This window comes from Chlorocebus sabaeus, chromosome 20 (genome assembly GCF_047675955.1).
Source record: "Chlorocebus sabaeus isolate Y175 chromosome 20, mChlSab1.0.hap1, whole genome shotgun sequence".
Taxonomy (NCBI): domain Eukaryota; kingdom Metazoa; phylum Chordata; class Mammalia; order Primates; family Cercopithecidae; genus Chlorocebus; species Chlorocebus sabaeus.
The window spans coordinates 52,250,496-52,275,782 of NC_132923.1; the positions used below are offsets into that span (position 1 = coordinate 52,250,496).

Genomic DNA, 25,287 nt, shown 5'->3' on the forward strand with positions numbered 1-25,287 from the left:
CCTGCTTCCATCTTTAAGCACCCTGCTTCAAGATCGCTTGCCTTTTCTGCTGAACTAATGTATACCTTCCCTGTATTGATTTCCGTCTTCACCTGTAACTCCTGCCCTCCTGAAATGTATAAAATCAAACACATGCGGCTGCCTCAAACACATGCGGCTGCCTCGGGACCACTTACTCAAGGCTTCTTGGGTTGTGTTTTCCGGGGGCGAAGGTTACTCATACTGGCTTGACTAAACCTCTCTTTCAGATATTTTACAGACTGATTTTTCTGTTTACAGTATTAATCAAAATGTTAACATTGGTAACTTCTAGGGGTAGAATTATGAATGATTCTTGTTTCCTGAATGTTCTACAACATTCAGAAATGGTGTATTTGGGGTTGGGGGAGAATTGTTACTATTTTTAAATCCCATCTACTCTTGGGGCTGTCCTCATTCTACATAAACAGACTAACTCCCGGTGGCAGCTCAGAGTCTTTTTATCGTGCACGGAGAGATTCATCATCTCCCACCCACACCAAGCAGCACTTTAGGTCCCCTGGTAACAGAACTGAAGGTTTGTATCTCAGTGACTAATGATTATAATGCCCTTGGCTACTTCCTGTATTTTTACCAGCTCCAGGAGCAGATTAATCAGAGAACGTTCCCTGCTGGCTTCTGGGAAATAACAATCACAATGATGACGCTATCAAGTCTCTGTGGATTAAAAAACCTTTACAAAGGGGCGTTCTTTCTTTTTGTCTTGTTTTTTGTTTTTTTGTGTGTTTTTTTTTTCTGTTTTGGTTTTTTTGTTTTTGTTTTTTTGAGACGGAGTCTTGCTTTGTTGCCCAGGCAGCAGTGCAGGAGCATGATCTGTGATCTGGGCTGGGTGCAAACTCTGCCTCCTGGGTTCAAGCGATTCTCCTGCCTCAGCCTCTGAAGCAGCTGGGACTACAGGCGCCCACCACCACGCCCGGCTAATGTTTGTATTTTTAGTAGAGACAGGGTTTCGCCCTGTTAGACAGGCTGGTCTCAAACTCCTGACCTCAAGTGATCTGCCCGCCTCAGCCTCCCAAAGTGCCGGAACTGCAGGCATGCGCCACTGTGCCCAGCCACATTGTTTCTTTTTGAGTCTTCAAAAGAAATTTTGAAAATTTTCTTTGATTTTTGAAGGCAGAAAACCCAAATTCGGATTTGAAGCTTGTTCTAGTCAACCTAGAGTCTTTTTGTCTTTGGGAGCTATATAGACATTACAAGTCTCTTCCTTTCCTTCCCAGCAGAAAAGCCTTTGATGCTGTATTGTTAGCACATGGAACCCTAAACCAAAGCCTGCAGTGGGATGTTTGTGAGAAGCATGTGTGCAAAGCCTGAGAGACTACCCTGTTGGGTGTGCTGCTGGGCAGGGGTGTTCTGGTTTGACTTTGTACACGTAAGTGACTTATTTTAAATACATGTATTTTTTAATCACAATTTTAAAGGTAAATTAAGATGCTTAACATTTTGGTAACAGAGGGAGGAAACAAACAAGAGTCCTGTGTAAACCTTTCATTCCCTGTGGATCAACCATTTCTAGTAAGTTCCTGTAGAGTATCTACTTCACCAGCCAGTATGATCAGCAGCAGGGAGCCATTACTCCAGGGACATTCTCAGACTTTAACATTTCACCAACAAGTAAAATTCCAAAACAACTTTAGGAATTGGCCATGGAATGCCAGCTTTTAGTTTGTCAAATGAAATTGTTAGGAACCTGCCATCTACTGGCACTACTCTTTTTACAAAAGAAAGACATGTTGACCACAAGAAATGGACCTGATCTCAGAATAAAGGACCGTCTCTTAAAAGAAAAATTCACCTTATAGAATATTTTGCCATATTTTCCTTAATTTTTCATTTTTCCAAAATGAAAATGTTGTTACCAACTTGCATTTTGCTCATTTGCCTTACTTCGTCACTATAGCCCAGTGATTATCATTGAATCTTTATTTGATGGGACCTAGTCTTTAACATTTTAGGGCCATGATACTGAGTATCATTGAACAGTATCAAGAACATTGAGGTCAGAAATGTTAGATATTTGATTGACTTCATACTAATTCCGGGATCTTATACGAATCCTGCAACCACACTTTTGAATTTACATAAGTATACTACTTTAATTTAGATGGCATTGTTTTTGTTTCCGTTGAGTTGTATGGTACTTTCTAGGTATTATAATTGAAGGTCTTTTTACTTGGATTCTTGTCTGTTGAAGGCACTCTGCTAGGGACCACCCAACGAACAGAGAATTTTGATATCATACTCTTTGGTCTAAAGTCTCTTTCGAATTATAATCATTGAATTTCAAGCAAGCAATGCTTTGAAGGTGGGTTGTACTAGCCAACAACTTAAATGAGTTGAGGCGAAGCACAGTAAGAATCAATTGAAACGAAAGGGGTACTATATACAAACAATTTTTTTAACCTTCTCTAGAACTGAAGCAGATACTAGGACAACATTCATCTTCTCATGCCTTAAAAGCAATAAAAAGGGCATGCAGTCTGTAGGAGAGCTCTCCTGATTTGTCAATGCCTGCAACGCGTAGCTCATATCTCAACCTGCTGACATTGTCCCCGCCCACAAGCCTGGTAGAATAAATACAGGGAAGCTCCGTGGATGATGAGACAGGCAGGAGGTTTTCTGGGCACAGGCTCTACTGTATTACAGAGTAGAAATAACAACCTCAACCTTAAATATGATTTTCTTTCCAAACTTGAAATTAGTTGGTGTTAAAGTATTTCAACCAGGGAAAGAAAAACCCTGTAGCAGTTTTATATTGTCTTGAAATGGAAATCTTTGATCCAGGGCCTGGATGTCTGGGAACAGCGTGCATTTGCAGCCTCAGATTTCTTGAACTGCGATTCTCAAAGAAGCTTCCATCAGAAAGGACTTTGCAGAAGACTCACACAACATTGGTGCTTCTGTAGGCTTCATCCTTGACTTTGTTCCCTCATTCTTTTCTAGGTCAGGCCATCTCAGACTTGTGGCTGCAGCTGTCACTTAAGAGCCGCACACCTCCTAAATTGGTACCTCCAGCTCTGACTTCTCTTCACTGCTCCAGACACGTGTATTTTTCTGCTTGCCAAACATCTTCCACACAACAGGCACTTTAAACTCAACATATTCCAAATCAAACTAATCACATTCTGCTCGCTATCGGCAGCCTTCTTCACTCTCTTATTCCTTTATTTTGGTTAGTAGCAGTGTCATTTACCAAACTGCTCAAGCCAAAAGCGCTGGTGTCAGCCTAAACTCCACACTCTTCTTTCACCTCCATTGTCTAATGGTCACCAAAGTCTGTCCCCTCCTACCCTAGCATATCTCACCCTTCCATTATCTTGCTTCCATCCCATTGTCACTGCTCTATTTCAGGCTCTCATCACTTCTCATCTGGACTGGGGCAACTGCTTTTTTTTTTTTCCATTAAAAAATTTTATTTATAATTGATAATAAGTATACATGTATGTGGGGTACAGCGTAATGTTTCAATACATATATATATATATTATGTAATGATCAAATCAGAATAGTTGTCCATCACCTCAAACCTTTATCATTTTTTGTGATAACTTTCAAGGTCTTCTTTCCTAGCTATCTTGAAATGTGCAATGCATTGTTAATTAGCTATAGTCACTCTACTATATAGCAGAACTCCACAAATTAGTTTTCCTATCTAACTGTAACTTTGTACCCATTAACCCTGCCCTCCCACTCCCATCCCCTCCGGAACCTTTGGTCACTGTTGTTCTACCCTCTGCTTCTATGAGATCACCTTTTATAGATTCCACATGTGAGTGAGATCATTTGTCTTTCTGTACTTGGCTTATTTCACTTAACATGATGTCCTCCAGGTTCATCCACGCTGTTGAAAATGACAGGATTTTGTCCTTTTTTATGACTGAATAGTATTGCATCTATCTATCTATCTATCTATCGATATATATCTCACATTTTCTTTATCCATTCATGCACCGATACTTAGCTTGATTTCATCTCTTGGCTATTGTGCTAAGCCCTTACTATAGTGCTGCAGTGAACACGGGAGTACCGATATCTCTTTTGACTTATTGATTTCAATTCCTTTGGATATATATCCAGTAGTGGAATTGCTGAATCATATGGCAGTCCTATTTTTCACTTTTTAAGGAACTTCCATATTGTTTTCCACAGTGGCTATGTTAATTTACAGTCCCACCAATAGCATATGAGTTCTCCTTTCTTCACATCCTCAACAGTAATTGTTATTTTTTCTTTTTCATTTTTTTTCTTTTTTTTGCCATTCTAACTGGGGCACAGTGATATCTCATTGTGGTTTTCCTTTGCAGTTCCCTGATGATTACTGATGTTGAGTATCTTTTCATATATACATATATATATATATATATATATATATATTTCTATGTCTTCTTTTGAGAAATGTCTATTCAGGTCTTATTCCCATTTTTGATTGGATTACATGGGCTTTTTTTTTTGCTATTGAGTTGTTTGAGTTTCTTACATATTCTGGTTCTTCCTTTTTTTTTTTTTTTTTGAGATGGAGTCTTGCTCTTGTCACCCAGGCTGGAGTGCAGTGGTGCGATCTCGGCTCACTGCAACCTCCGTCTCCTGGGTTCAAGCAATTCTTCTACCTCAGTCTCCCGAATAGCTGGGATTACAGGTGCCTGCCACCACACCCAGCTAATTTTTGCATTTTTAGTAGAGGGGGGTTTCACCACGTTGGCCAGGCTAGTCTCGAACTCCTGATCTCGTGATCTGCCTGCCTCAGCCTCCCAAAGTGCTGGGAATGAATTTCTTACATATTCTGAATATTAACCCGTTAAACCAGTGCATAGTTTGCAGACATTTTTTCCAGTTCTGTAGGTTGCCTCTTTGTTGATGGTTTCCTTTCCTGTGCAGAAGCTTTACAGTTTAATGTAATCCCATTTATCTATTTTTGCTTTTGTTGCCTGTGCTTTAGAGGTTCTATCCAAAAAATTCTTGCCGAGATCAATGTCATGAAGCATTTCCCCTATGTTTTACTCTAGTAGTTTTATAGTTTTAGGTCTTGCATTTACATCTTCAATCCATTTTGAGTTGATTTTTGTATATGGTGAGAAATAGGGGTCTAGTTTCATTCTTCTGCATGTAGATGTCCAGTTTCCTCGGCACCATTTATTGAAGAAACAGTCATTTTGGGGTAACTACTTTCTAACAGGTCTCTGGGGCTTGGTATTACTGCACCAGAACCCTTCCATATAGCTGTCAGAGATGGCAGTAAAACAGCTCAGTTTATATCTCTCTGCTGTTTAAACTTATCTGATGATTCTTCATTGCCAGCAGGATAAAGTCCAAACACCTTGGCTTGTCATATCAAGTCCTTCCCCATCTGGTGCCCATCATCCCAGCTACCTCCTCTGACACTCTCTACCATGCATCCTATGATTGCCCCCCGGTTTTACATTCTCTTCATCTTCCTGATTAAAATAATAACACTTGTTGAGTACATGTCCTACTCTCTTTTGCCATTAGATGTGGCCAGGTGACAAAGTTCTGGACAGTGGAATGTAAACAGAAGTATCATGTGAGAGTTTCCAAGAACTTTTTCAGGAGGGAGCAGACACATGTCCTTGCCCTCCCTTTTTGTTTGCTCCCTTATCCATCCTGTAGCCTGGAATACAGACATGATGGCTACCATCGTGGACTATGAACATGAGGATCACACCCAAGGGAAGGAGAAGCAGCAAGCTGGAAGGTGCTATGGAGCAGAACTGCCACAGCCTGACTACCTACCTCTGGAACTTTCTGTGAGAAATGAAATGGGCCCAACAGTCCCATAAACTGTTGTTTTTGGATAAACATGGAAATGGCCCCTTCTGCTGTTAAAGCTTGAAATTTGCATTTGTTTTATCTGAGTTCCCTCCTCAGGAAAGGACCTTCAGTCCTCTCAAAAAAGTATCAGAGAACTGACACTGCCTCCTTGTCCCTCCCTAGTTCCTGGTTTCTTAAACATTGTTACATATCTTCCCTGCTATGTAAGCCTCTAGGTTTAGTCAGTCAGGGAGATGGATTTGAGACTGAGCTCTCATACCTTGGCTGCAGCATGTGATTAAAGCCTTCTTCCTTGGCAATACTTATTGTCTCAGTGATTGGCTTTCTGTGCGGCAGGACCTAGACTGAAACCCTGGTGTTTCCATAAAAGAAAAAGACCTCTAACTTGGTCAGGCCACTGTTATTCTGAGTATCTGTCCCTTGCTGCTGTGCCTAATCCTAATTGACAAAGAATTTGGTACCAGATCTGGGATGCTACAGGTCACTCCATGCTTACCTTTTTCTTTCTTTATGTTCATAAGAATTCAAGAAGCTAGCCAACCCCACAATCTTTGAACTCTTCACTCTTGCCATGAAGATTTATTACCATAGCCACTTGGCCTTCCAACGTTTTGATTTCCATGGATACTTTTTCTCCCAGGTGACTGCAAGTGATAATTTATTTATTTTCAAGATGGAGTTTCACTCTTCTTGCCCAGGCTGGAGTGCAATGGTGCGATCTTGGCTCACTGCAACTTCTGCCTCCTGGGTTCAAGCGATTCTCCTGCCTCAGCCTCCTGAATAGCTGGGATTACAGGCACCTGCCACCACTCCTGGCTAATTTTTGTATTTTTAGTAGAGACGGGGTTTCAGCATGTTGGCCAGGCTGGTCTCAAACTCCTGACCTCAGGTGATCCACCCTCCTTGGCCTCCCAAAGTGCTGGGATTACAGGCATGAATCACCATGCCTGGTCTGCAAGTGATAATTTAAATAACTGTTCTGTCACTGCGTACCACAGACTGGTAGGGCTCGCAAAGTATATCTGTTTGGCAGAATCACATCCAGAACCACAGCTTCAAAGAATTCTGGAAATGTAGCTTTATTTCTAGATCTGCAGAACAGGCAAAACCCTGGGAACAGATGTTGAGTGAGTCGATCCAGAGTGTCTGGCAAACATCCCTCAATCCGGCCTCATGAGACAAGTCGTTCTTTGCCAGACTTGCTAAGATGGTAAGGCTTCCTTTAAGTCATTTCTGCATTTCCTACTGCCCTGAATCTTATCTTCCTCCCTCCCTCCTTTCTCTGCTTTGTGAGCTTACGCTACTCTCTCAATATCCACATCCAACATCATCCCTAGCAAAGCGAACCCATCCTGGTCGCTGCTGGCTCTGAGTAGCACTTTCAACAATCTTTGCTTAACATTCTTAGAGGAATCACATTTATTGATTACAGACCTCTCTTTCCTGATAAAATGTACCCTCCTTGAGAGCAGGAATATAAGCAGCTGTCATTGCATCCGACCCTTTCTGCATTTCTATTTGTATTCTCAGTCTGGCAAGGTGGAGTTGCTAAGGCAATGGTTGTCGAACTCATGAATATTGATAATGGCCCCAAAGCTGCCTCCTTTCTTAGACCAAAGGGTTAAGAGTATATAGACTCCGGCCATGTGGTGGCTTATGCCTCTAATCTCACTGAAAGAGCCTTGTTGTCTAGGGTAAATACCAAGGTTCTTGGTCTCACGGTCAAGGAAATCGAGGTCACAGACACACAGAGTGAGATTGGAGCAGGGGTTTAATAGGCAAAAGGAAAGAACAGCTCTCTGTCACAGAGAGGGGTCCAAGAGTGGGTTCCCAAGTTGTAGTAAAAATGTCAGGGCTGACTGGGCACAGTGGCTCACACCTGTAATCTTAGCACTTTGGGAGGCCGAGGCCGGCGGATCACGAGGTCAAGAGATTGAGACCATCCTGGCCAACATGGTGAAACCCTGTCTCTACTCAAAATACAAAAATTAGCTAGGTACGGTGGCACGCACCTGTAGTTCCAACTACTCAGAAGGTGGAGGCAGGAGAACTGCTTGAACCTGGGAGGCAGAGGTTGCAGTGAGCCAAGATCGCACCACTGCACTCCAGCCTGGCGACAGAGTAAGACTCTGTCTAAAAAAAACAAAAGTTAGGGTTTTTATAAATGGGCTAGTGAGGAGGGGTGTCTTACCTTATTGAGGCCCGAAGATTTAGTTGGGACCAGGTGTGCTATGTGCATAGAGCAGAGTTTTCTATCAGCTCTCACCTCACTCCTTGATCACATAGGCAGAGTCAGTCTGTGCTGCTTTGTGCTGCTTTGTTTTGCTTATCTGGGAGGGAGAGTTTCTGTGTCTGTTCCCAGACATCTTCCTGCAGCTGCAGGCATCGCCCCACAATCCGCTTTTAGTTTCCCTATCTTAGTGTGCCTAACGGGGAAGGAATGTGCTTATTAAGGCCCACTGTTTTTACTGGGGTCCATTGTAGGTGTGTGAAGTTTGGTGATTACCCAGGGACTGCCCCTCTCCTTCTGTGCCCGAGTTGTTTATCTGTTTTTACAGTGTGATCTTTCAGGCTGTTCTTTGTTAGAAGTGATTTCTTTGAACTGCATGAGGTCAGAAAGGGAGCTATTTCTGAGCTGCTTTTTGTTAGACGAAAAGTTTCTGCTGGGGACTCGCTTTACTCTGTCTACCTAAATACATTCTGTCTGTCTCATATAACATATTTCCCCCTCAGGTATGGAATCCCTAACTGCTGTTAGGGGGAATTGGGCAACAGCTTCTTCTGGCTACTTCCCGCTGGAGAGGGACGTGGTATGGGAACAGCAGCTAGGGCTCCTCCTGGGGTCGATCTAACGGTCCCTGGTAGAAGGGTGCTTTCATTTTTGGCTCCATTTGCAGCACCGTCTGAAGCTTGATGGTTTCTAGGTGAGAAGAGAGACTTTACAAGGAGGTTTAGAATATGGGGTCCAAATACATGTAAGACTACCATTATTAGTGAGGCACTATAGGCCATAACCATGACAACAGAGTTTGTTTGATACCTGTGAGCCATTTAGATGAGTTGTGCTGTTTTAAGTGGGTGTCTGGGGCTTGCCTTTGTTTAGCTTCCTTGATCTTACTCCCCCCCACCCCCTGCAAAAGGAAACCTCAGGGTTATAGGTTACCTTGCGGGATTTGTAAAGTGCCCAGAACTAGAACACTGTTCCAGATTTTTATATTACCCATTCCTTTCTGTCTCCTTTGAGCCACAGCTGGAGATTGATGGTTGGTTTACAGGAATAAGCATGATTAGTTTAAAATATTGACAAGAATTTAAAAACAACTAATGAGACTAGAAGTCAATGACAGATTGTATTAGTCCATTTTCACGCTGCCGATAAAGACATACCTGAGACTGGGCAATTTACAAAAGAAGGAGGTTTAATGGACTTACAGTTCCACGTGGCTAGGAAGGCCTCAAAATCATGGTGGAAGGCAAAAGGCACGTCTTACATGTTGGTGGCAAGAGAGAAATGAGAGCCAAGCAAAACAGGTTTTCCTTTATCAAACCATCAGATCTCATAAGACTTATTTATTACCATGAGAACAGTATGGGAGAAACTGCCCCCGTGATTCAATTACTTTCCACTGGGTCCTTCCCACAATTCTGGGAATACAATTCAAGATGAGATTTGGGTGGGGACACAGAGCCAAACCATATCACAGATGTACAATAAGTTTGGAACATAATTTCTCTCTTTCCAGTTCTCATTTTTATTAAAAACAACTTATGATAGGACTGAGATGGTTGCAAAATAAACTTTAGTTTTATACTCGGCCTGATTATTTGCAAAAGTGCAGCGAGAATAATTACCTCTATGTAGGCCTTTTTGATTGGCTTTGATAGAACTCTGTTCCACAAGGAATCTTGGATAGGACCTTTTGAAGCCAAGCCCAGCCATGGGTTTGTACGCTGAAATACCCGTGAATTGGATAAACTTCTTTCTTCTTGAGGTTCCAGGAGCATGGGGTTTCCAGGCCTGTTAGAAAGTGACATTCTTTACTCACCACAGGTCAGGAATCCTGTACAGAGACTGTGTAGACAAGGTATGAAGCCAGTTTTCCCAAGAGGCTTTCATTGGCTCTGCAAGTCAAAGCTATGCAGTCAAAGCCTTGATAAAACAACCGGTTTTTCCAATTGTGTTTTGTTGCAAAAGAAAATGGATTCTTGTTGCACTGATGCAAATAACTGTATCGTTGTAATTCAAGAATACTTATAACTAGTTTCCAAATTCTAGAGGAACTAGGCAGAGAGAAACAAACATGCTCCAAACCTTGTTTACAGGAGTATAGTTTACTTAGTTCTTAAAGGCTTTTAAGAAAGTTTCTTTGACTCTGAAGAACAAAATAAGGATCACCAGTGTTACAAGCATAAATCAAGAATATTGCTTTAGTTTTCTATTAGTTCAGTCCATTCCATTAACTCTTGGTCTGGTTGTTATTCATAAACATTTCAGCTTTGTATGAGTCCTGTACATTTTCTTTTATCAAAAACCTGCATTTAAGAGCACCTATTAAAGTTCCATAGCCGATTACAAACTATTTTTTTTAAGAAGAAGATTCAAACAAGACAACAATTGTTTGTAAATGACAAAATGTCCAGGGTGGTTACAGTCAAGAACATGACTGACAAATTTGGTTATTTCTGTGGCTTACAATAACCTAACATAACAACCTTAATTGTGATTAACAGCATGTATTATTCAGACACTAGAACCTTAGACATCCCATAGAGTTTTGGAACGTATGTTAATATTATTTCCTAAAATATAACTTGAAGAGTATTAGACATCATTTTGGCAATTCGATGAACCTAAACAAGTTAACTAATCCTATTTACCTCTCTTCCAGATGTTCCAGGGGCCCTGTGCAGAACCAGAACCTAGGGGTTAGGAAAGGTAACCTTGAAACTAAAGTTTGATTTTTGGGAAGCCTGTTAAATATGTTCAACATTTAAAACACTTGATATTATGAAATAGAATTTTCGATTACCATAAGTTTTTTGTTTTGCCAAAATGATGAGTCAAAAATTTGAAAAAGCAAAAACCATTCATCAGCCCTTTCTATTACATGAAAATTCTATCCAAGAGAGAATGTTAAATTTCACCCTTGCATTCGTTTGCTATTAATGTTAACCCTGATTTTAAATGAAACTTTATAGACAATCCTATTCAATCTTAATCAGTTTGACCATGAGGTGAGATTTACACAAACCTTTTATGACCCTCTACAAATTTTGCTAAAGATTAGCATTTTAAGAAAACCTTGTGCTTGTATTTTAATCCTTAATTTATAAAACTATATAATACCCCTTTGAAATTAGTTAATATGTTCATACACAGAGTTTCCTTTGCAAGATTAATTTTCACAATCTTTTTACAATTTGCTTAAACCTTCTGCTTTATTTTATTTAAGATAATCCTTTATTTCTAGGCAAAATGTATATTTCCATGCCTTCCTATCTTTAATTAAAAACAGCTTTTACTATTTTTTCACACACTTTGCATGCAAATCCATGTTCAGTAGTCTCAATTACATGTCATAATGGTAACTCTTAGCAATTTTTAACTTTGATGTAAAACCTGGTAGATTGTTTTAATTATGTGCTAGATGCAGATAAAGTTTGACTGCTTTCAGCATAGTTAGGGGCATGGTTACTTCCATATGTTCCCAGGCCTTACCAATTGTGAAGCAGGCAAGTTGACAATTTTTAAAGGCTAAAAAGGCAGTTACAACCTTAAAACATTTATCAAACCTAGTATCTGACCTGCATAATTTAGACCACAGTTTTACACCCTGAAGACATGTGTATTTTACCAACAGTTTCTAAGACTGTTTTTATTTTTGATGATTAAAATTGTGTGAACTGAAAGGTACCACAGCTTTTACTTTTTCTTTAAAAATATTTTATTTAAGTGATTATTTTTCTTAGGCCAATTAATTATAGCTCTTTTCAAATAGACATTACACACATAACACATATATAACCACACAAACAGAAAAAGATCCAGTGGTTATAAAATTTTTCATTTGCTAATTTCCCAATGGATTATTGGCCTCCTGGTGAGACCCTTTAAGAACAGAGCTAGGAATACAGTTTCCTCGGCCTAATAAACAAGAAAAGCTGGAAGACAAAGATAGATTTTGAGAACTACTTATTCACCTTGAATTCTAGGGGTTCCATGAAGAAAACAGATTTTTCTCAAAATGGGATTTGTGGCACCTTTTCTGTTTTCCCAAGGAGTACCAGGCCACCAGAAGCCATTCCAGGGTCTTTCATGCATGCACCAAGAGTAGTAAGACAGAGTGAAAAAAGGAATTCAGTTGACTGAGAAAAAATTCCCTTTTCCAAGAAAACAAGATCTATAAAGAGAAAAACATAAAGACCTTTTAAATATACCCATAGGTTTGATATCTACTTTCAGTTAAGCTGAGCTCTCTTTAGGAAAATCCTTTATCATAAATAAAACTTTATAGAGAAGATAAACAGTGATTCTTACCATTTTTCCCCCAGTTTGCACCACTACTTTTTCACAATCATGTTTCGGTTCTCCAGTTTTCTCTGGGAGAAAGTGGCTGGGCTCAGGCAGGGGCAGGTTTTCAACTGGACTGCAGGATCCCTTTAGCAGCAAAGCTTGATATTTGAGGAGGCAACTGTCTGTTAGCCAGAGACTTTCCTTAGAGTACAGTAGTCCTGTTATATTGTGTGGAGTTAAACAGTTAAGTTATTCCCCATTGTTAACCCATTGGCTGTAGAGCTGGACCTCCAGTCTTAGTCAAAACTCCCAGGGCTATTTTATTCCTTTCTGATATATGTAAAGATTAAATACTTTCCCTACAGGAAGACTGAGAACTGGTGCTTTAAGCAAGCTTGATTTAGCTGGTTTAAGGCTTTTGTGTTTTAGGATCCCAAGTTAGGGAGCTGCTTGAGTTTCTTTTATGAGTTGGTATAAAGGATGAGCTATTTCACCATACCCGGGTGCCCACATTTTGCAAAATTCAGTAATGCCCAAGGATTTTCTTAACTGTTAAAGGAAACAGGGTTAATCCTTTCCTCACCTGGTACTCTGGTTCCTTCTGTGCCGTGTCTGTCCCATAGACCCTGGCCGATGGATGAAATGAGTACTCAGACACAGGTATGCAATTTAAGAGCAGCTAGGTGACTGCCTGGCTCTAGTGGCCAGACAGCAGCCCTGAGAAGCTGGAGCTGCTTGCTTTTATTCAGTGCAGGCACAATGCTGAAAACCTGGAGCCAACACAACCTGCAGGTAATTAACATTTATTGTTCCCCTTCCAGAGAATGTCACATGCGGGGATGATCCAAGGTCAGTTCCTGGTCAACGTAAGTAAACAAACCTGTTTAAGATAAATTCCCCGGCCGGGCGCGGTGGCTCAAGCCTGTAATCCCAGCACTTTGGGAGGCTAAGATGGGTGGATCACGAGGTCAGGAGATCGAGACCATGCTGGCTAACATGGTGAAACCCCGTCTCTACTAAAAAAAAAATACAAAAAACTAGCCGGGCGAGGTGGCAGGCACCTGTAGTCCCAGCTACTCGGGAGGCTGAGGCAGGAGAATGGTGTGAAGCCAGGAGGCGGAGCTTGCAGTGAGCCCAGATCGCACCATTGCACTCCAGCCTGGGCAACAGAGCAAGTCTCCGTCTCAAAAAAAATAAATAAATAAAATAAATTCCCCCACACTCCCTTGTACCTACTCCTTACCCTCTGCCTCTGGGTTATAGAACAGCTGGCTTCAGCCATTCTCCCCTGGTTCTCTGCAGAAACTTCTGACCTTTCAGAAGGTTTGTGTCCTTTCCCTATAGTTTTTATCACCACTCTGGCCGATCCCCCACACTTCTGATAAGATTAGGCCTAGGTACTTTACTGAAGTTTGACAGAGCTGAGCTTTAGATTTTTAGATTCTATACTCCCTTTTAGCTAAGAAATTGAGGAGAGTCTTAGTGCCTTCCTGAGACTTCCTTGATTGGGCCACAGAGGAGAGTGTCATTTACATACTGCAAAGTTTCAACTTGAGAGGGAGAAAAACTAGAAAGATTTTTAGACATGGCCTGTTTCAGCAACTTCCTTTTGATATCAAGGCTGCCTGAGTAATGAACCTGTTTTTTATTGAATTGGAAGACAGGGAGGTGTGTTTTATTATAGCTTCTGTCAGCCTTTCTAAAAAGGTAGGGAGATTTTTATCTGGTTTGTGATTCAACAAGGACAGTTTAGAGTAATTAAGAGGTTTGGTCCTAGTCCTTCTTAGGCCCTCTGATATGCACATTAAAAAGCGTTTCCTTTTCCATCCATCTGTGGGATCACAGGGATTCCAGTCAGGATTGTCAAGAGGTATAGTCTCTCTCCCTATTGAGAATGGTTTTTCTGTTATTTCCTTACCTTCCTTATCTCCCCTTTTCCTTTTTGGACTACTATAGGGAACATGTTGTTCATCTCCAGACTTTTTTCCTGCTTGCAGAGCTGTCTGCTTTTCAGCTGCAGTGAGGGTTTGGCTGAGAAACAGTATAACATCCCTCCATGTGAGGTCAAACACTTGAGTTAAATTTTGGAAGACCTCTATATATCTATTAGGGTTGTCAAGAAATCAGCCCATTTATTTGCCTAAGGTCCTACAACGAGAAGGGAACAAGTACCTTAATGGTACCCCTTCCATCTGGCATTTCTTGCAGGGGTAGGAGTGAAGCTGGGGCAGTGGGGAGCTTTGGAGATGGTGGAGCTGGAGGAGCTGATGGTGCAGTTGGAAGGGGCCCTGGATAAAGGGAACTGGAAGGACTGGGGCACTTATAAGCTGCCTCCAATAGCTCCTCCAAAACTTGCTCTTCTGACTTAGGGGAACTACTCTCCACAGACCTGTCTGATATGATTGCTAAGAGGGCTGACTCGGTTGTGCAATGCTTGCAAAGGTCTGGGTTGTCTTGCAAGGCAAAGGAAGCCTGCACATAGAGAACCTTGGACCATTTGCCCTTCCGTCTACAGAAGAGATCTAATTGCTGGATAAAATTAAAATGAAGGTTCCCTTCAGCTGGCCAGGTGTGTTCATTCCTGAGAGGGTAAAAAGGCCACACCCTTGTGCAAAAGAAAATGAGTTGCTTTTTCTTCAGAGTTTGGGTGTCAAAGGAGTTCAAAATGTACTCCAGCAGAGTCTAAGTCAAAATGGCTTGCTACCCATCCTAGAAAAGAGACAAGAGGAGAGGCATCCCTCAGTTTTCTTGTTCTTTTTGGTGTGACCCAGGGTGGAGGGGACGACAGTGAAAGTGTCTCCCTGACTGTTCTCTCTCTTTGGTCCCTGGGTCCCAGCACAGTGTGTGCCTCCTTATGGTTGCTGGCGTGACCCTCAAACCATGGTCCCAGAGTAGCTAAGTAATGGGGATAGTCACACTTACCCATGTGACCTTAGTCCTCTGCCTGATAATTGCCCTTTGACCTCTCAGACTTGTGTGATCTGTGTGGCTCCTTGATGGATGGGTATCAGGAGAGGTTATGTAACAGTTGCATTTAAGCAAGGCCCCTTAATGGGAGTGTACTGTACTGAGCCTTATACTCTGCTGTTATGGAACGGACTAGAGAATTCATTTTTAGGTGGTGGTTCCAGTTAGGTTCCAAACAGAAAATCCCCTTTCTATTTAGATGAAATACTCGTTGCAAGCAGAATAGGTGTCTCAAGAGAATATAAGGGTCAAATGGCAGCCGTCCTGCTAATAGAGAGAGTATTGAGACTAAAATTTGGTTTTGGAGGACATTTTTCTCCTCACTGCTGAAAGCAGAGTTCTCCCGCTCTCAGAGGGACATAAGGTTTGATCTCTATTAGAGGGATGTAAAAGGGAGAAAAAGTGGAAAGCTAGAGGCTTTTGGCAAAGGGCAGACTAGGTTGCCAATGGAGAGGATTCCTGTTCCACTAGGTGGCGCTGCAAGCTTTGACATACCCGGCAGTAACTTGGCCTCCATACGGAAGGAGAGGGAGAGTCTGACATGTGGCAGGTTATCCCTATGGCATGCCTCCTAGCAGGAGAAAGTTAATTCACCTCATAGAGGGACTATCCAGTCCGGCTGGGTAGTGCTGGCTCCTCACATGGGAGAAGAAACAGCCTAGGTGGAGAGAGGGATGTTCACTGGTGGGGAGATAACCTTCTACTCAACCCCAGGAAGTGCTATCATTAGGAGTTAGCCTTTCAGATCTGGATCATGAAATCCCCCTGTCAGTAGAAAGTCACAAAAACAGCAATCCCTTGACCTGCTTTTCTGGTTGCTAAGGTGGTTGCTAAGCCTGCCTAACTGAATTATTTCTCTGGGCTGTAAAATTCCCACAGCATTGCATACAGAGAGGGGATGGGAGACATGGTGACCTCGAAAGGAAAGGAGGAAAATGAGATTGGCAATAGGAAAGCTTGGCAATCTTGTGGCCGACACTCAGTCGGGCAGTTGGAGGCTGGTGTCAGTCCAGGAGCCTTTGGGCAACACCAGGGTGTAGCCCTGGCCAGAAATCCTCAGTTGCCCCAGGACCTATTCCAGCCCCATGTGATGGCAAAATTCTCCATGAAAGGAAACTGGTTTGGACAGAGCCAACATTCCCAGCACCCTGAGGGCACTGGGGGATTGACTAAGTCCTCCCCAGCAAGCTTCACATCTGAGTCTTTAACACTGACAGCTAGCCCTTGTGACTCATTAATTAGCCAACAGATGCCTGATTTTTTTTATAGTTCTTTGAGAGAATAACAACTGGGGATGAGAAGCCTTGGAAATGAAAGTAGAGTCCACTCCTTTACTCACCATTCCAATGAATTCACCTTCAAATCCTGGATGGGCCCCCAAAATGAAGCAGCCTGATTGTCTGGGGTAAATACCAAGGTTCTTGGTCTCATGGCCAAGGAAATAGAAATCGCGGACACACACACACAGAGTGGGATTGGAGCAGGAGTTTAACAGGCAAAAGGAAAGAACAGCTCTTTCACAGAGAGGAATCCTGAGCGGGTTGCCAAGTTGCAGTAAAAATGTCAGGGTTTTTATAATTGGGCTAGTGAGGAGGGGGTGTCTTATCTTACTGAGGCCCAAAGATTTGGTTGGGACCAGGTGTGCTATGTGCACAGAGCAGAGTTTTCTATCAGCTCTCACCTCACTCCTCCATCATGTAGGCAGACTCTTAGTCTGTGCTGCTTTGTGCTGCTTTGTTTTGCTTATCTGGGAGGGAGAATTTCTGTGTCTGTTCCCAGACATCTTCCTGCAGCTGCAGGCATCTCCCCCAAGTCCACTTTTAGCTTCCCTATCTTAATGTGCCTAAAAGGAAAGGAATGTGCTTATTAAGGCCCACTGTTTTTACTGGGGTCCATTTTATAAGTGTGAAGTTTGGTGATTACCTAGGAGACTCCCCACCTCCTTCTGTGCCTGAGTTGTTTATCTGTGTTTATACAGCCTGATCTTTCAAGCTGTTCTTTGTTAGAAGAGAAGCGATTTCTTTGAACTGCATGAGGTTAGAAAGGGAGCTATTTCTGAGCTGCTTTTTGTTAGAAGGAAAGTTTTCTGCTGGGACTCACTTTACCCTAACTGTCTACCTAAATAATTTCTTTCTATCTCATATAACACCGCCACTTTGGGAGACAGAGGCAGGAGGATCGCTTGAGGCCAGGAGTTTGAGATCAGCCTGAGAAACAAAGTGAGACCCCATCTCTGCAAATAATTTGAAGATTAGCCAGGCGTGGTGGCACCTGTGGTCCTACCTGCTTGGGAAACTGAGGCAAGAGGATCACTTGAGCTCAGGAGGTCAAGGCTGCAGTGAACCATGATCATGCCAATGCGCTCTAGCCTGGGCTACAGAGTGAGACCCTGCCTCAAAAAACAAAACAACAACAACAACAACAACAAAACATAGACCCTGGAGGAAAAAACTGAGTGTGTGAATCTTGGCTGTACTATGTACACCCAGGGGCAACTTGGGTACATTCTGTAACTTCTCGATGCCTTAATTTCCATCTCTTGTTAATTGAGGATAATCAAACCTACAGAATTGTTGGGAAGATTAAATGACACAGTCCCTGCGAAGCATTAGCACAGAGCCCAGCACACAGATAGAACTCAATCAGTGACAGCTTTTCTAATTGTGGTAGTTGTTGATCATTTGCACACTCTTCACTTTCCCTTTTCTTCCTTCCCCTCTCTGCACTTTGCTTTTTAGTAACATGTCAACTCAATGAACATTTTCTGAGTCCCAGCACTGTGCCAGGACAAATATGGTCACTACCTTGGGGAGCTTGCTGTCTTTTGAGGAGGCAGACACATAAACCATGAGGACAACAAAGCATGGCACATGAATGATAGACATTTTCACTGGTTTCCATGGATGAAAGGATGACAGTGGCAGTCACCATAATCAGGAAAGAAAGAGCTGAACAGGAAATGAAGTATAGAGGGAATAATCCTTGATTTAACTTTTAAAAAAAGGAGTGGAAGGGAGAAAAGACTTTTAGTCAGAGGGAACAGCATGCGCAAAGGCAGGTAGATGTCATACAGTGGGGCGGAGGGAAGAGTCAGTGGTTCAGCAGAACCTGCCCAGTGGTTCTCAAACTTGAGCCTGCACCTGAAGGCCCTGGAAGCCTTGTTAAGAAGCAGATTGCTGGACCCCTCCTCCAGAGTGTCTGATTCACGAAATCTAAGGTAGGGCCTGAAACTTTGCATTTTAAACAAGTTCTCAGGTGATACTCATGTTGCTGGTCCAGGGACCACACTCTGAAACCACTGGAAGGCCAGAGCATAGTGAGTGGAATTGGTTAGAGGAAAGTGGTGAGAAACAGAACTGGGCTTCACATGCTAGCTCACAGGTTTAGACTTTATAATTTAAAAACAATGGGCCGGGCACTGTGGCTCACGCCTATAATCCCAGCACTTTGGGAGGCCAAGGCAGGTGGATCATGAGGTCAGCAGATCGAAACCATCCTGGCCAACATGGTGAAACCCCGTCTCTACTAAAAATACAAAAATTAGCTGGATGTGGTTACATGCGCCTCTGGTCCCAGTTACTTGGGAGGCTGAGGCAGGAGAATTGCTTGAACCCGGGAGGTGGAGGCTGCAGTGAGCTAAGATTGTGCCACTGCACTCCAACCTGGCGACAGAGTGAGATTCCGTCTTAAACAAACAAACAAACAAACAAACAAAAAAACAGCAATGAAGTATTTAAGGAGAAAAGCATATGATCAGATCTATGTGGCATAAATTGACTTTTTTTTTTGAGATAGGGTCTTGCTCTGTCACCCAGGCTGAAGTGCAGTGGCATGATCATGGCTCACTGCTGCCTCAACTGCCCCAGACTCAGGTGATCCTCCCACCTCAGCCTCCTGAGTGGCTGGGACTACATGCCAGCACACCTGGCTAATTTTTAGTAGTTTTTGTAGAGATGGGGTTTCGCCATATTGCCAAGGCTGGTCTTGAACTCCAGGGCTCAAGCAGTCTACCCGTCTCTGCCTACCAAAGTGTTAGGATTATAGGTGTGAGCTGCCATACCTGGTCCAAACTGAATTCTAAGGGCACAGAGCTTCAGAAGGGAAGACACTTGAGTTGAGTCCAAGTGAGTTTTGGGTGGTCTGTTGGGCACAGAGTGCAGGCTTGTGCTGAGTTCCTAGCCTCTAAGACCAAGCCTTTCCCCCTAAGCTGCTCCTTTTTCCTGATCACAGGATTAAAGCTTCCACCCACGCCCTGCATCTCATGACTTCATTTCCTCGGGACTCACCCTCTTCCAGCCATCTTCAGCCTTCAGTGTTTCCCCACAACGCCTCTGCCTCCCACCCCCCAACCCTGCCCCAGCCCCATGCTCTTTCTGTTAGGCATAGTTTTTTTTTTTTTTTTTTTTTTTTTTTTAAGACAGAGTCTCACTCTGTCACCCTGGCTGGAGTGCACTGGCGCTGTCTCCGTTCACTGCAAGCTCTGCCTCCCAGGTTTACGTCATTCTCCTGCCTCAGCCTCCTGAGTAGCTGGGATTACAGGCGCCCACCATCACACCTGGCTAATTTTTTGTATTTTTTTTAGTAGAGATGGGGTTTCACCGTGTTAGCCAGGATGGTCTTGATCTCCTGACCTCGTGATCTGCCCGTCTCAGCCTCCCAAGGGCATAGTTTTAAGTCAAACCTTCAACACACACAGAGTTCCACGAGTCACACTACCCATTTGTGTGCTATTATTGGTATTTTTTTAACCAAAATTTTCTCAATGAGTGGTCAATTGCCTGCCCCATTTCCTCACCCTTGGTTCCTACCCCTTCAGTCTCATTCTGTCCCCAACCCTATAATGAAATAGCAACTTGTTTTTCTTTTTTACCTTAATTTCACCACCCCACTACCACCAAAATGTCTTAAGAAAACTCCATATGAAGGGTTCCAGTAAAAATAGTTAATAAATGTTGAAAATACCAGAACAGAATTGAATGTTTAGGCCTCCAAGCTTTTATTAACCTTCTATTTCAAAACAGCTTACAGAAGACTCACATGTGACGAGAATATATTATTGTTCCTAACTTAACTAACATAGTCTAATTTGTCTAAAATGAGGCTTAAGTAAAGTATAATTCCTAGAGCTGTATGTTTTAACTTTCCTGGTCTGTTTGTCTGCTCCTTAGAAACAGGATTTATCTACCTTCATATCAAGTACTATAATGGAGCATACTATAATGAATTCTCCATTGTTTGTGTCTACATTTAAAATTTTTTGAGAGACCTGAGATAAAAATGGGGCTTGTCAAGCCCTGGGAGCATAAACAAATCTTATTCTTAAAGAATTCCTCACTCAACCAATCATTCTAAATAAATATAGAACACCCATTGACTATAGTTCAAGCTCTTGGATATATAACAGGAATTGGCCTAATTCTCGAATAGGCCGTTTTCTGAGTATTGGTAATAACCAGAGGGCCCACACTTCTGTTTTGTACTTTCACCTTTCTTCTGGACCATTTCTTTCTTTCTTTTTTTCTTTTTTTTTTGAGACAGGGTCTTACTTTGTTACCCAGTGGCACCATCATGGCTCACTGCAGCCTTGACCTCCCGGGCTCAAGTGAATTTCTCACCTCAGACTCTTGAGCAGCTGAGACTACAGGTGTGTGCCACCATGCCTGGCTAATTTTTCTTTTTTGGGGTGTGTGTTTGTAGAGACGAGGTTTTGCCATGTTGCCCAGGCTGGTCTTGAACTCCTGGCCTCAAGTGATCCACCTTGGTCTCCCAAAGTGCTGGTATAACGGGTACACCCGGCCTCGACCATTTCTAATGCTGCTATAAGTCTTTAGTCATATACAGTTTTTTTCACAAGTGCCTTTCAACAGTAAAGAAGCAGCTGTAATATCTCCAAAATAAATTTCTGACTCAGGCAGGGTGCTTTTTATAACATCTATGAGTCAGAAGAACTAAGTTACAGAAACCAGACAGGGGCCCATTTCTTATCAATAATTTTGCTTGTTTAAATGTTTTTCCTCCACTTTCTCCCTGCTGTGACTGCAAAATCCATAGCTTTCTCAATTGTTTAAATTCTTCCCTAGAAGCAAAACTAATGATTTTCCATGTCTAATCAGTGAGAACAGCACAAATTCTTCTTCCATCATGATCAGAATCTTCTAGGGTTATGGACTTCTATTTAAAGTGAGTAAATCCTCTTTTAAACACAGATCTGAGTCACAGATCAGAAAGCCTATGGTCTTAAATGCTCATGCTCTCCTCCTGAATTTTTCAGAGTTAACACAGGGGGAAACTCACCCCCAAGTTTGCAGGGAGAGCTAAGCCTATATAGCATTCCTAAAGGGAGCCCAGAGAGGTCTGGTAAGGTGGAACTTGGGGGAGGGCAGGGAAAGGAGAGGAAGAGGCTGTCTCTCTGCTCACACTCCTCCACACAACTCCATCAATCATCCCTAATCAAAAGAGAAAATTAGCCACATTATTTTACACTTGAGTCAATTCCGTGCAATCCAAGTGTTTATTTTACCAGTTTAGTTGCTCTCTCAAATGCAAAATACTTTGGAAGTCATTTAAAAACTGCCAGAATAGTTCTTCCTGCACACTGGTTTCTGCCAACTCAATTTGCAATTGGCTCTCTCAGTTCTCTTTTTCTCATATGCAAGGAACTAGCCAGATCTCTACCTGCAGACGGTAAAATGCTACCCCACGGAACACCAGATTTGCTTTTAAACCAGGTCAGGAGGCTGAGATCAAAACAATGAGGACCATTGTAGCCACTGGGGAGTCTCCAAAAGGGTAATTACGCTTCTGCCCAGGTCTGGTGGATTTCCCAAAGGCTTGTATTTTTTTCAGAAATGGAGTGGAGGGGAATTGGGGAGAAATTACAGTAAGTTAAGGCCTTAAATGGTCTGGAAAATCTTCAGGTTGGTGTGACATCATGGAAACCTCATCCAGCTCTTTGAAAGTGATCCCAAGGTTTAGCCCATTACAGGACTTAACACAAGGCAGATACTTGCTACATATTTATAGGATGAAAGAATAAATGGACTGCTAAACTAAAAAAAAAACAATTCTTAAACACTAGGGATGTTTTCTCATGTTTTCTTTCAAACGCTTTTGTTTGAAAAATGTCAGCATTTCCCATAATCTTGCTTCTAGATTTGATCTCCTCAAATTGATGAATATAAATATTTCTGGCCCCCAAACTGCTATGGTGGCGCCCACCTCTCTGACCCTGTGAAATTTAAACGTACCACGGAAGGTTGGAAACTTTATGCTTCTGAAAAGATGTTGAAAACCATCATCAACATATTCTGTAGTATCCTCCACATGCTGCATGTGACCATCAAGAAAACATAACTAGGCTGTGAACTGCAGGAGGTGCTCCAGGTTTGCTGACACTCCCGTCAGCTACAGGGTAGGATGGTCAGATGACAGAGGGATTGTTCTCTCTCCTTGTTTGCAGTTGGCAGTTTTGGAGTTTGCCCACCAGATATGCCATCCAAGAAGACCAAAAGTACAGCAGGATGATTGTGAACAAGACCAGGGACCTCAGCTCTTGGAAAAAAAAAAAAGGTTGAAACTATGTACATTCTAGGCTTTCCTCAGGTGGGTTCCCAGTCTAGGGCTCCCAGCTTCTTCCCTGGATCAACACCCAGTGGGCATGGCACTCAATGCCTACTCTTTAATCAGTGGTGTACTGATTTGATCAGTAGTTTTCAAACTATGTCCTATGTTGTCTGAGATGTTCTACTCAGGAGCCCTGGTGAGGGATGATGTGTGAGAAAAATTCAAGTATCTCCTCTTCTAAATTGAGAAGTCCTAGTCTTTGTCTTAAAATTGATTTTGTATGTTAGGCTTTCACTTTTTTATTAGATGGTAAATGCTCCATTCTTCAAACAACAATGATAGCTCAGGAGGCCAAGAATATGTGTTTTGATTTGTTCCTGAAAATCACTGCATCTAACATGAGGCGCTGCTTCCATAGGCACTTAACACATACTTATGAGACTGCTTTCTCTCAACTTCATTTCCACATCGAAACATTTGGAACTGAGTTTCCATTCCTGTGACTTTCATTGTGGGAAAACAGAAAAGAACTCAGTCCAGATTTTTCATTAAGCATGTTTAACACAATAATAGCAAGATGAAACTGAGCGTGAGAGGTTTCTAAACCTATGATTTTGAGCTCTTTTGTGTAGGAGAAACAAAGTTCAGTTTTGCCTGGCATCATGGGGGAACTGTGATTGCCTGTTTGATATTGTGTGGATAAGCTAAGCTTGCAGAAACTATTGAGATGATTCCCTGGCATGGGACATAAAGGAGTCATTAATTTCATTCCTAAGTGATAGGAAAGCAATAGCCATGCCTCTGATTGGTTTGTACTTACACAGAGAGAAGTCTACAAAACGGAGAGCTTCACTTATATACTAATGAACTCTGAAGAGCCACTGAAGTGCCCTGATCACTGAAGTTGTAACCTAGCAAGTGACCCAGCGTTCAATGAACTGAATGAGGTTGCCATTTCCCAATTAAAGTAGGACCCAGGATGGTAGAACATCAAGGATCAGGAGATTTTCATTCTCAGCTCTATCGCTATTAGCTGTGTGACTATGAACAACTCATTTTGCCTCTTTAGGCCTCAGTTGTATTGTTTGTAAAATTGGAGTCATAATAACTCCATCAAAAGTTTATTGCAAGAAATAAATATCCCAAAAAGTCTACCTGACATCACAAATGATCAATTTAAGGTCATCAGTGATTTCATTGGAAAAACATGGTCAAATCGGTTGATTTGTGTCTGTGGCCCAAAGAAATTGTTGCTGAAGAATTTGTTGTTCCTCATCATCATGACTGGAAAGTGTCCTCTCCAAGATTCATGTTGAAACTTAATTTCCAATGCAATCCTATTAAGAGGTGGGGCCTTTAGGAGGTGATCCAGTCGTGAGGACTCCTCCCTCATGGATGGGATTAAAGCTCTTAAAGAAGAGCCTTCACACATGGTTTGAACCCTCTTTGCCTTTCAGCCTTCTGCCATGCGAGGATGTGGTGCAAAGGTGCCATTTGGGAGCAGAAACTGGACCCTCACCAGACACCAGACCTGCCAGAGTTCAAGAGCATTAGAGGCTATGGCAAGGACTTTGTATTTAATTTGGAATGTGATGGAAAGTGGTAAGATTTTTTTTTTGTTTTTGTTATTTGTTTCAGTTTTTTGAGATGAGGTCTCTCTATGTTGCCCAGGCTGGACTGGAACTCCAAGGTTCAAATGATTCTCCTGCCTCAGACTCCTCAGTAGCTGAGACTGTAGGAGTGCACAACCACACCCACCTGGAAAGTGGTAAGATTTGATTTATGCTTTTGAAAGATACTTCTGGCTGCTTTGAGGGAATAAGAGGTTCAAATAGGGGGCTATTACAGCCAGCCCAAAGAGAAGTGATAGTTATTTGGAGTAAAGTAGTACAGGAAGGAGGACCTTGCATGGTTTTTCATTATAAAGTTAAATGCTGTAATCAGGGGCTGTTAATATGAAACCATTTTTCTCATGCTCAACCAGAACATGGGGCTCTATAATGAAAAAGAAAAATTCAAGTAGAAAAATTGGATTCTAATATTCCCTGTCATGTCTCTATTATTTTAAAATATTAAATATAATTTTATATGGAAAATTATGTTTCACATAACACAAGTTCGTGGCCGTGGAGGCTGTTATTGTGGCTGCTGCTGCTGTGTCAGAGCTCGAGGTGGCACTGACCTGCTGCTGCTTTTGCTGCTGTCTTTGCTTTTGAAACCTTTCATTTTTTGAATCCTAAAAAACCAAAATAATTTTCAAGAATATAATAGGACACAAAATCTTTTCACAGAATTTATAGAAGTGCCACTAACAGTCTGGAAATGTTTCTCTGACAGTTTGTGTGTATGAGTGTGGGTGTTTTATTTTTAAAGCTTCGAGAGTATAATCTCTTATTTTGAAGGAAGACACACTCCTCAAA

General features: G+C 42.1%; 2 long non-coding RNA genes across 3 annotated transcripts; one reads left to right on the forward strand and one right to left on the reverse strand.

Moving 5' to 3' along the window:
* The first annotated feature begins 379 nt into the window (after window positions 1-379).
* Window positions 380-24,853, forward strand: LOC119625508 (uncharacterized). Its single transcript, XR_012089619.1, has 3 exons — window positions 380-1,408; window positions 22,764-22,906; window positions 24,325-24,853. It is a non-coding gene; the product is annotated as an uncharacterized lncRNA (long non-coding RNA).
* Window positions 6,700-16,035, reverse strand: LOC119625487 (uncharacterized). Of its 2 annotated transcripts, none has more exons than XR_012089617.1 (4): window positions 12,921-16,035; window positions 12,362-12,555; window positions 12,025-12,224; window positions 6,700-9,841 (listed from the first exon to the last, which is right to left on the reverse strand). It is a non-coding gene; the product is annotated as an uncharacterized lncRNA (long non-coding RNA). The 2 variants fall into 2 exon arrangements; XR_012089618.1 differs by having other exon boundaries at window positions 12,362-12,495; window positions 12,921-14,922.
* Window positions 24,854-25,287: the final 434 nt, after the last annotated feature.